General features: G+C 63.8%; 3 non-coding genes across 3 annotated transcripts; all 3 read right to left on the bottom strand.

Annotated features, from left to right (window-relative positions):
* On the bottom strand, positions 1–119 carry LOC142873838 (5S ribosomal RNA). The gene has a single exon (XR_012921811.1). It is a non-coding gene; the product is annotated as a 5S ribosomal RNA (ribosomal RNA).
* Positions 120–3,874: 3,755 nt separating this feature from the next.
* LOC142873837 (5S ribosomal RNA) lies at positions 3,875–3,993 on the bottom strand. Its single transcript, XR_012921810.1, has one exon. It is a non-coding gene; the product is annotated as a 5S ribosomal RNA (ribosomal RNA).
* A 3,766-nt stretch (positions 3,994–7,759) lies between these two features.
* Positions 7,760–7,878, bottom strand: LOC142873836 (5S ribosomal RNA). Its single transcript, XR_012921809.1, has one exon. It is a non-coding gene; the product is annotated as a 5S ribosomal RNA (ribosomal RNA).
* Positions 7,879–9,852: the final 1,974 nt, after the last annotated feature.

The raw sequence follows: 9,852 nt of genomic DNA, 5'->3' as shown, positions 1-9,852 counted from the left end.
AGCCTGTGGCACCCGGTATTCCCAGGCGGTCTCCCATCCAAGTACTAACCAGGCCCGACCCTGCTTAGCTTCCGAGACCAGACGAGATCGGGGGCGTTCAGGGTGGTGTGGCCCTAGACGGCGGCGGAGGGCGCCCCTGCCCCGCTCGAGAAGCCGAGCCTCTCTGCGCTTCCCCGCCGCCGCCTCCCGCCCCAGGCCCCGCGCCGGGCGGGGCCGGGCTGGCCGGGTCCCGCGGGCTGCCAGGGACGGGGGTGATGGGCGGGGCGGGGCGGGGGGCTGTCTCTCTATACACACACACACACACTCACACTCACTCACACTCACACAAGATGCGCCTCCACGGCTGGACTCGCCAAGGTGGAGCCCTCCCAGCCCCCCTCGTCTCCTCGCCCGGCCTCCTTCACCTACCCGCTGCCCACCCCCAGCGCGTCGCTGCCGCTGACTGCGCACGCGCGGGACGCTCGCCCTTTGACCCCAGCCAGGGGCCGCCCTCCCCCACAACCCCTTTCAGCTGCGCCCCCCCTCGCCCTGTGGGTGGGCTGCCGCCTATTCCCCCGGGCCAGGGCTGGGGCACAGCCAGTGTATGGGGCGTCTCTCTCTGGGGATGTGTCCCATGGGTGGGGTGGGGTGGCGTGGTTTGGGGGGCGCTGAGGAAATCAGTCCCCTCCATCTCCTACCTCTGGAAAACGCCCAAGCCCGTGGAGAACTGCCGGCACCGCTTCGTGGGGGCCGGGACCCTCCTCCGTGTCCTCCTGTGGCCCAGTCCAAGGGGCCTGGGCCTGGCCGGGGCTGCTTTGGACCCCGACCACCCTGGCGTGTGGACTCGCTAAAAATCGGCCATTAGATATTGGATTCCAGCTTCCTGGAGGTCATTTCACTAATGAGTGCACCGGAAAGAGTTTCCTAATCCATCTGTGAGGGTGGCAACTGAAGGAGAATTTTAAAGCTGACAGAATAGGCGAGGGAAGGCATAGGAGATTTCCACACCCAGCAAGGAAGACTTTCCCGAAATGGAAGAAAGAAACGAGCAAACAGAGACACCGGTAGCCCGCCCGGAAAAGAGTCTGCCCCTGAGAGAAAGCACCCTGACCAGGTTCACCCGTGGGTGGGTGGCGAGCTAGCGGCATTCAGAAGAGCGAGGCCCGCAGTCTGTGCGGAAGACACCTGCACTCGGGTGTGTGTGGCGGCGCGATTCACAAGCAGCTCTAGATGTTAAACCAAGGAGAAGCCAGGGAGTTCCCAACGCCCCAGGTGTCCTCAGCCCACGACTGGCTGCTGTGGGAATGCGAAGCCCGGCTCCTTGTCTCAGAGCGGGGTTCCCAGGAGGATCAGGCTGAAGCTGGGACTTGGCCTCAAAGTGTCCCCTCGCATGGCCACCCCCTTCCCCTTCCTGCTCCTCTACTCCTGGTGCCCCTCCATCCAGGGGCCAGACCTTAAAGAGTCACCGCAAGAGAATCCTGGTCCCAAAGGAGCCTTCTGGGGGACCGGTGCTGAGAGAGGTTGTGGGCATGGCCCGCTGGGGCTCTGCCCGACCCAGGGCTGAGAGATGCCACCTCCCAGCTCTGGGTCCCTGCAGGAAGTGTTGGCAAGCACAGGGCCGGTCCTCCAAAGGCCCAGGTGCAGGGAGCCCAGGCCAAGCAGCCTGTGGAAGAAGCCACTTGCCGTGCCACCCCGGGAACAGGACTGCAGGCCCCGGCCCTTCCCACCTCCTCCTCCTCCTCCTCCTCCTCCCCCCCGCCCCGCCCCCACAGGGCACAGGGCTCAGAGACACCTCAGACTCTTGCTACCCAAAGTGCAAAGGGCATCAGTTGCTCCTCCAACCCCCCCCCCCCGCCCAGCAGACCACGTTGTCCAGCCAGCCCCCGGGCCTCCCTGGGGTGCCCAGCACAAAAGTGCAGACACCCACCGGACCCTCAGTCTCAGTTTTCGGAGGTTTTTGCCACTCTAAGGACCCGCAGGCCAGCTGGGCCTTCGGGCAGGACAGAGAGCCCCGGAATCCGACGTGGAGAGCTGCGTGTACGTCCCCATCAGGAGGCGGTCCCCACCTCCGCGGCTCTCCCCTTGCGGGGAGCGGCAGCCCAGCCGGCAGCCGCAGGGCCTCAGGGAAGACACCAGGCTGGGCCCCCGCGGCACAGCGGGGGCACGTCCCCCGCACTCACGCGACTTAGGGACGGCTGCTGGAGACTGCTGCGGCCACCCTGCTGCCGGGTTTCTGGAGGGCTTCCTGGAAGCAGCGTCCACACCAAGCCCTTGGAAGGCCCAGGCGACGGAGGAGCCGGTCAGGCAGGGGCCGAGGACGGTGAGAGGCCGGGCGGGAAGGAGCGTGTCAGGCAGGGGCAGAGGACGGTGACCGGCCGGGCGGGGAGGAGCCGGTCAGGCGGGGGCCCAGGACAGTGACGGGCCTGGCCGGGGAGGAGTGCGTCAGGCAGGGGCAGAGGAGACGGGCTGGGTAAGGGTTAGGGTTACAGTTAGGGCACAATTCACAATCCCAAAGACGTGGAAGCGACCCGAGTGCCCATCCATCCAGGAGTGCATCAATAAAATGTGGCGCGTGGACACCACGGAGTGCCATTCGGCTGTGAGGAGCAGCGGTGAGAGGGCGCCTCTCGTGTTCTCCTGGCCAGAGCTGGAACCCGTTCCAGGAAGCCAAGTATCCCAAGAATGGACACACGAGCACCACGTGAGCGCGCTCACCAGCAAATTGGTACGAACGGATGGACGCCTAAGTGGACAGAGAGGAATCACCTTCATCGGGTGGGTGTCGGGCGGGCGGGTGGGGGGAGGGGAGGGGCATACACATCCATTAGGCATGGGGTGGGTGCGCACCGACTAGGGGATGGGCGCACTTGAAGCTCTGACCCGAGGGGGGAGGCTTGGAGAGGGCAAGGCACCCGACCTTAACATTGGTACCCCCACAATACGCTGGAACAACATGAGAGGTATATGAATAAGAACACAGGGGGGGCCGGGCGCGGTGGCTCACGCCTGTAATCCTAGCTCTCTGGGAGGCCGAGGCGGGCGGATTGCTCCAGGTCAGGAGTTCGAAACCAGCCTGAGCAAGAGCGAGACCCCGTCTCTACTAAAAATAGAAAGAAATTAATTGGCCAACTAATATATATAGAAAAACACAGCCGGGCGTGGTGGTGCATGCCTGTAGTCCCAACTACTCGGGAGGCTGAGGCAGCAGGATTGCTTGAGCCCGGAGATTGAGGTTGCTGTGAGCTAGGCTGACGCCATGGCACTCACTCTAGCCTGGGCAGCAAAACGAGACTCTGTCTCAAAAAAAAAAAAAAAAGAACACAGGGGGGAGGGCGGCACGGGCAACACATGTCACCTGAATACTTGTACTCCCATCATCTGCTTGAAAAGAGAGAGAAAAGAAAATGCAATCCTAGAGGTAAGAGACACTTTTTAAAAATAATGAATCCGAAGAGAAAAGTAAAAGGAGGCCTGTGGAGCAGGTCTGGGTGTGACTCCGGATCCCCCAACATCAGGTGCCACCACCAAAGATTCCTGCGTGTAGCCCATAGAACCCCAAAAGCAACGGGACGAGTTCTGGTCACATACTCCCTCAAAATGACATCCTGGCCTTCTTCTGGAACTCCCTCCCCTCTCAGACTCTCAAGGTTTCCTCCAGCGTGTCGGTTCCCACAGAGCAGACCTTTGGTCTGAGACCTGACAGTCCAGATGCCACGCATGCTGCCGCGTGGCGGCGGTGTCGCGGCTTGGGACAAGAGGAGGCCCCACGGTGCGGGCTGGGGCGCCAGGCACCGCGCGGGCGCTGAGGGTGGGGGTGACCCCCACCCCGGGCCGCCGCCTCGCTCCCAGAAAGGGGACAGAACAAGAGGCAAGAAAAAAAAAAAAAAAAAGCAGCAGCCTGTGGCACCCGGTATTCCCAGGCGGTCTCCCATCCAAGTACTAACCAGGCCCGACCCTGCTTAGCTTCCGAGACCAGACGAGATCGGGGGCGTTCAGGGTGGTGTGGCCCTAGACGGCGGCGGAGGGCGCCCCTGCCCCGCTCGAGAAGCCGAGCCTCTCTGCGCTTCCCCGCCGCCGCCTCCCGCCCCAGGCCCCGCGCCGGGCGGGGCCGGGCCGGCCGGGTCCCGCGGGCTGCCAGGGACGGGGGTGATGGGCGGGGCGGGGCGGGGGGCTGTCTCTCTATACACACACACACACACTCACACTCACTCACACTCACACAAGATGCGCCTCCACGGCTGGACTCGCCAAGGTGGAGCCCTCCCAGCCCCCCTCGTCTCCTCGCCCGGCCTCCTTCACCTACCCGCTGCCCACCCCCAGCGCGTCGCTGCCGCTGACTGCGCACGCGCGGGACGCTCGCCCTTTGACCCCAGCCAGGGGCCGCCCTCCCCCACAACCCCTTTCAGCTGCGCCCCCCCCTCGCCCTGTGGGTGGGCTGCCGCCTATTCCCCCGGGCCAGGGCTGGGGCACAGCCAGTGTATGGGGCGTCTCTCTCTGGGGATGTGTCCCATGGGTGGGGTGGGGTGGCGTGGTTTGGGGGGCGCTGAGGAAATCAGTCCCCTCCATCTCCTACCTCTGGAAAACGCCCAAGCCCGTGGAGAACTGCCGGCACCGCTTCGTGGGGGCCGGGACCCTCCTCCGTGTCCTCCTGTGGCCCAGTCCAAGGGGCCTGGGCCTGGCCGGGGCTGCTTTGGACCCCGACCACCCTGGCGTGTGGACTCGCTAAAAATCGGCCATTAGATATTGGATTCCAGCTTCCTGGAGGTCATTTCACTAATGAGTGCACCGGAAAGAGTTTCCTAATCCATCTGTGAGGGTGGCAACTGAAGGAGAATTTTAAAGCTGACAGAATAGGCGAGGGAAGGCATAGGAGATTTCCACACCCAGCAAGGAAGCCTTTCCCGAAATGGAAGAAAGAAACGAGCAAACAGAGACACCGGTAGCCCGCCCGGAAAAGAGTCTGCCCCCGAGAGAAAGCACCCTGACCAGGTTCACCCGTGGGTGGGTGGCGAGCTAGCGGCATTCAGAAGAGCGAGGCCCGCAGTCTGTGCGGAAGACACCTGCACTCGGGTGTGTGTGGCGGCGCGATTCCCAAGCAGCTCTAGATGTTAAACCAAGGAGAAGCCAGGGAGTTCCCAACGCCCCAGGTGTCCTCAGCCCACGACTGGCTGCTGTGGGAATGCGAAGCCCGGCTCCTTGTCTCAGAGCGGGGTTCCCAGGAGGATCAGGCTGAAGCTGGGACTTGGCCTCAAAGTGTCCCCTCGCATGGCCACCCCCTTCCCCTTCCTGCTCCTCTACTCCTGGTGCCCCTCCATCCAGGGGCCAGACCTTAAAGAGTCACCGCAAGAGAATCCTGGTCCCAAAGGAGCCTTCTGGGGGACCGGTGCTGAGAGAGGTTGTGGGCATGGCCCGCTGGGGCTCTGCCCGACCCAGGGCTGAGAGATGCCACCTCCCAGCTCTGGGTCCCTGCAGGAAGTGTTGGCAAGCACAGGGCCGGTCCTCCAAAGGCCCAGGTGCAGGGAGCCCAGGCCAAGCAGCCTGTGGAAGAAGCCACTTGCCGTGCCACCCCGGGAACAGGACTGCAGGCCCCGGCCCTTCCCACCTCCTCCTCCTCCTCCTCCTCCTCCCCCCCGCCCCGCCCCCACAGGGCACAGGGCTCAGAGACACCTCAGACTCTTGCTACCCAAAGTGCAAAGGGCATCAGTTGCTCCTCCAACCCCCCCCCCCCCCCCCCCCCCGCCCAGCAGACCACGTTGTCCAGCCAGCCCCCGGGCCTCCCTGGGGTGCCCAGCACAAAAGTGCAGACACCCACCGGACCCTCAGTCTCAGTTTTCGGAGGTTTTTGCCACTCTAAGGACCCGCAGGCCAGCTGGGCCTTCGGGCAGGACAGAGAGCCCCGGAATCCGACGTGGAGAGCTGCGTGTACGTCCCCATCAGGAGGCGGTCCCCACCTCCGCGGCTCTCCCCTTGCGGGGAGCGGCAGCCCAGCCGGCAGCCGCAGGGCCTCAGGGAAGACACCAGGCTGGGCCCCCGCGGCACAGCGGGGGCACGTCCCCCGCACTCACCCGACTTAGGGACGGCTGCTGGAGACTGCTGCGGCCACCCTGCTGCCGGGTTTCTGGAGGGCTTCCTGGAAGCAGCGTCCACACCAAGCCCTTGGAAGGCCCAGGCGACGGAGGAGCCGGTCAGGCAGGGGCCGAGGACGGTGAGAGGCCGGGCGGGAAGGAGCGTGTCAGGCAGGGGCAGAGGACGGTGACCGGCCGGGCGGGGAGGAGCCGGTCAGGCGGGGGCCCAGGACAGTGACGGGCCTGGCCGGGGAGGAGTGCGTCAGGCAGGGGCAGAGGAGACGGGCTGGGTAAGGGTTAGGGTTACAGTTAGGGCACAATTCACAATCCCAAAGACGTGGAAGCGACCCGAGTGCCCATCCATCCAGGAGTGCATCAATAAAATGTGGCGCGTGGACACCACGGAGTGCCATTCGGCTGTGAGGAGCAGCGGTGAGAGGGCGCCTCTCGTGTTCTCCTGGCCAGAGCTGGAACCCGTTCCAGGAAGCCAAGTATCCCAAGAATGGACACACGAGCACCACGTGAGCGCGCTCACCAGCAAATTGGTACGAACGGATGGACGCCTAAGTGGACAGAGAGGAATCACCTTCATCGGGTGGGTGTCGGGCGGGCGGGTGGGGGGAGGGGAGGGGCATACACATCCATTAGGCATGGGGTGGGTGCGCACCGACTAGGGGATGGGCGCACTTGAAGCTCTGACCCGAGGGGGGAGGCTTGGAGAGGGCAAGGCACCCGACCTTAACATTGGTACCCCCACAATACGCTGGAACAACATGAGAGGTATATGAATAAGAACACAGGGGGGGCCGGGCGCGGTGGCTCACGCCTGTAATCCTAGCTCTCTGGGAGGCCGAGGCGGGCGGATTGCTCCAGGTCAGGAGTTCGAAACCAGCCTGAGCAAGAGCGAGACCCCGTCTCTACTAAAAATAGAAAGAAATTAATTGGCCAACTAATATATATAGAAAAACACAGCCGGGCGTGGTGGTGCATGCCTGTAGTCCCAACTACTCGGGAGGCTGAGGCAGCAGGATTGCTTGAGCCCGGAGATTGAGGTTGCTGTGAGCTAGGCTGACGCCATGGCACTCACTCTAGCCTGGGCAGCAAAACGAGACTCTGTCTCAAAAAAAAAAAAAAAAGAACACAGGGGGGAGGGCGGCACGGGCAACACATGTCACCTGAATACTTGTACTCCCATCATCTGCTTGAAAAGAGAGAGAAAAGAAAATGCAATCCTAGAGGTAAGAGACACTTTTTAAAAATAATGAATCCGAAGAGAAAAGTAAAAGGAGGCCTGTGGAGCAGGTCTGGGTGTGACTCCGGATCCCCCAACATCAGGTGCCACCACCAAAGATTCCTGCGTGTAGCCCATAGAACCCCAAAAGCAACGGGACGAGTTCTGGTCACATACTCCCTCAAAATGACATCCTGGCCTTCTTCTGGAACTCCCTCCCCTCTCAGACTCTCAAGGTTTCCTCCAGCGTGTCGGTTCCCACAGAGCAGACCTTTGGTCTGAGACCTGACAGTCCAGATGCCACGCATGCTGCCGCGTGGCGGCGGTGTCGCGGCTTGGGACAAGAGGAGGCCCCACGGTGCGGGCTGGGGCGCCAGGCACCGCGCGGGCGCTGAGGGTGGGGGTGACCCCCACCCCGGGCCGCCGCCTCGCTCCCAGAAAGGGGACAGAACAAGAGGCAAGAAAAAAAAAAAAAAAAAGCAGCAGCCTGTGGCACCCGGTATTCCCAGGCGGTCTCCCATCCAAGTACTAACCAGGCCCGACCCTGCTTAGCTTCCGAGACCAGACGAGATCGGGGGCGTTCAGGGTGGTGTGGCCCTAGACGGCGGCGGAGGGCGCCCCTGCCCCGCTCGAGAAGCCGAGCCTCTCTGCGCTTCCCCGCCGCCGCCTCCCGCCCCAGGCCCCGCGCCGGGCGGGGCCGGGCCGGCCGGGTCCCGCGGGCTGCCAGGGACGGGGGTGATGGGCGGGGCGGGGCGGGGGGCTGTCTCTCTATACACACACACACACACTCACACTCACTCACACTCACACAAGATGCGCCTCCACGGCTGGACTCGCCAAGGTGGAGCCCTCCCAGCCCCCCTCGTCTCCTCGCCCGGCCTCCTTCACCTACCCGCTGCCCACCCCCAGCGCGTCGCTGCCGCTGACTGCGCACGCGCGGGACGCTCGCCCTTTGACCCCAGCCAGGGGCCGCCCTCCCCCACAACCCCTTTCAGCTGCGCCCCCCCCTCGCCCTGTGGGTGGGCTGCCGCCTATTCCCCCGGGCCAGGGCTGGGGCACAGCCAGTGTATGGGGCGTCTCTCTCTGGGGATGTGTCCCATGGGTGGGGTGGGGTGGCGTGGTTTGGGGGGCGCTGAGGAAATCAGTCCCCTCCATCTCCTACCTCTGGAAAACGCCCAAGCCCGTGGAGAACTGCCGGCACCGCTTCGTGGGGGCCGGGACCCTCCTCCGTGTCCTCCTGTGGCCCAGTCCAAGGGGCCTGGGCCTGGCCGGGGCTGCTTTGGACCCCGACCACCCTGGCGTGTGGACTCGCTAAAAATCGGCCATTAGATATTGGATTCCAGCTTCCTGGAGGTCATTTCACTAATGAGTGCACCGGAAAGAGTTTCCTAATCCATCTGTGAGGGTGGCAACTGAAGGAGAATTTTAAAGCTGACAGAATAGGCGAGGGAAGGCATAGGAGATTTCCACACCCAGCAAGGAAGCCTTTCCCGAAATGGAAGAAAGAAACGAGCAAACAGAGACACCGGTAGCCCGCCCGGAAAAGAGTCTGCCCCCGAGAGAAAGCACCCTGACCAGGTTCACCCGTGGGTGGGTGGCGAGCTAGCGGCATTCAGAAGAGCGAGGCCCGCAGTCTGTGCGGAAGACACCTGCACTCGGGTGTGTGTGGCGGCGCGATTCCCAAGCAGCTCTAGATGTTAAACCAAGGAGAAGCCAGGGAGTTCCCAACGCCCCAGGTGTCCTCAGCCCACGACTGGCTGCTGTGGGAATGCGAAGCCCGGCTCCTTGTCTCAGAGCGGGGTTCCCAGGAGGATCAGGCTGAAGCTGGGACTTGGCCTCAAAGTGTCCCCTCGCATGGCCACCCCCTTCCCCTTCCTGCTCCTCTACTCCTGGTGCCCCTCCATCCAGGGGCCAGACCTTAAAGAGTCACCGCAAGAGAATCCTGGTCCCAAAGGAGCCTTCTGGGGGACCGGTGCTGAGAGAGGTTGTGGGCATGGCCCGCTGGGGCTCTGCCCGACCCAGGGCTGAGAGATGCCACCTCCCAGCTCTGGGTCCCTGCAGGAAGTGTTGGCAAGCACAGGGCCGGTCCTCCAAAGGCCCAGGTGCAGGGAGCCCAGGCCAAGCAGCCTGTGGAAGAAGCCACTTGCCGTGCCACCCCGGGAACAGGACTGCAGGCCCCGGCCCTTCCCACCTCCTCCTCCTCCTCCTCCTCCTCCCCCCCGCCCCGCCCCCACAGGGCACAGGGCTCAGAGACACCTCAGACTCTTGCTACCCAAAGTGCAAAGGGCATCAGTTGCTCCTCCAACCCCCCCCCCCCCCCCCCCGCCCAGCAGACCACGTTGTCCAGCCAGCCCCCGGGCCTCCCTGGGGTGCCCAGCACAAAAGTGCAGACACCCACCGGACCCTCAGTCTCAGTTTTCGGAGGTTTTTGCCACTCTAAGGACCCGCAGGCCAGCTGGGCCTTCGGGCAGGACAGAGAGCCCCGGAATCCGACGTGGAGAGCTGCGTGTACGTCCCCATCAGGAGGCGGTCCCCACCTCCGCGGCTCTCCCCTTGCGGGGAGCGGCAGCCCAGCCG

The sequence above is a fragment of the Microcebus murinus genome, chromosome 11 (genome assembly GCF_040939455.1).
Source record: "Microcebus murinus isolate Inina chromosome 11, M.murinus_Inina_mat1.0, whole genome shotgun sequence".
NCBI lineage: Eukaryota > Metazoa > Chordata > Mammalia > Primates > Cheirogaleidae > Microcebus > Microcebus murinus.
The sequence above is the reverse complement of the archived record's forward strand: the minus strand, read 5'-3'. Positions and strand labels throughout refer to the sequence as shown.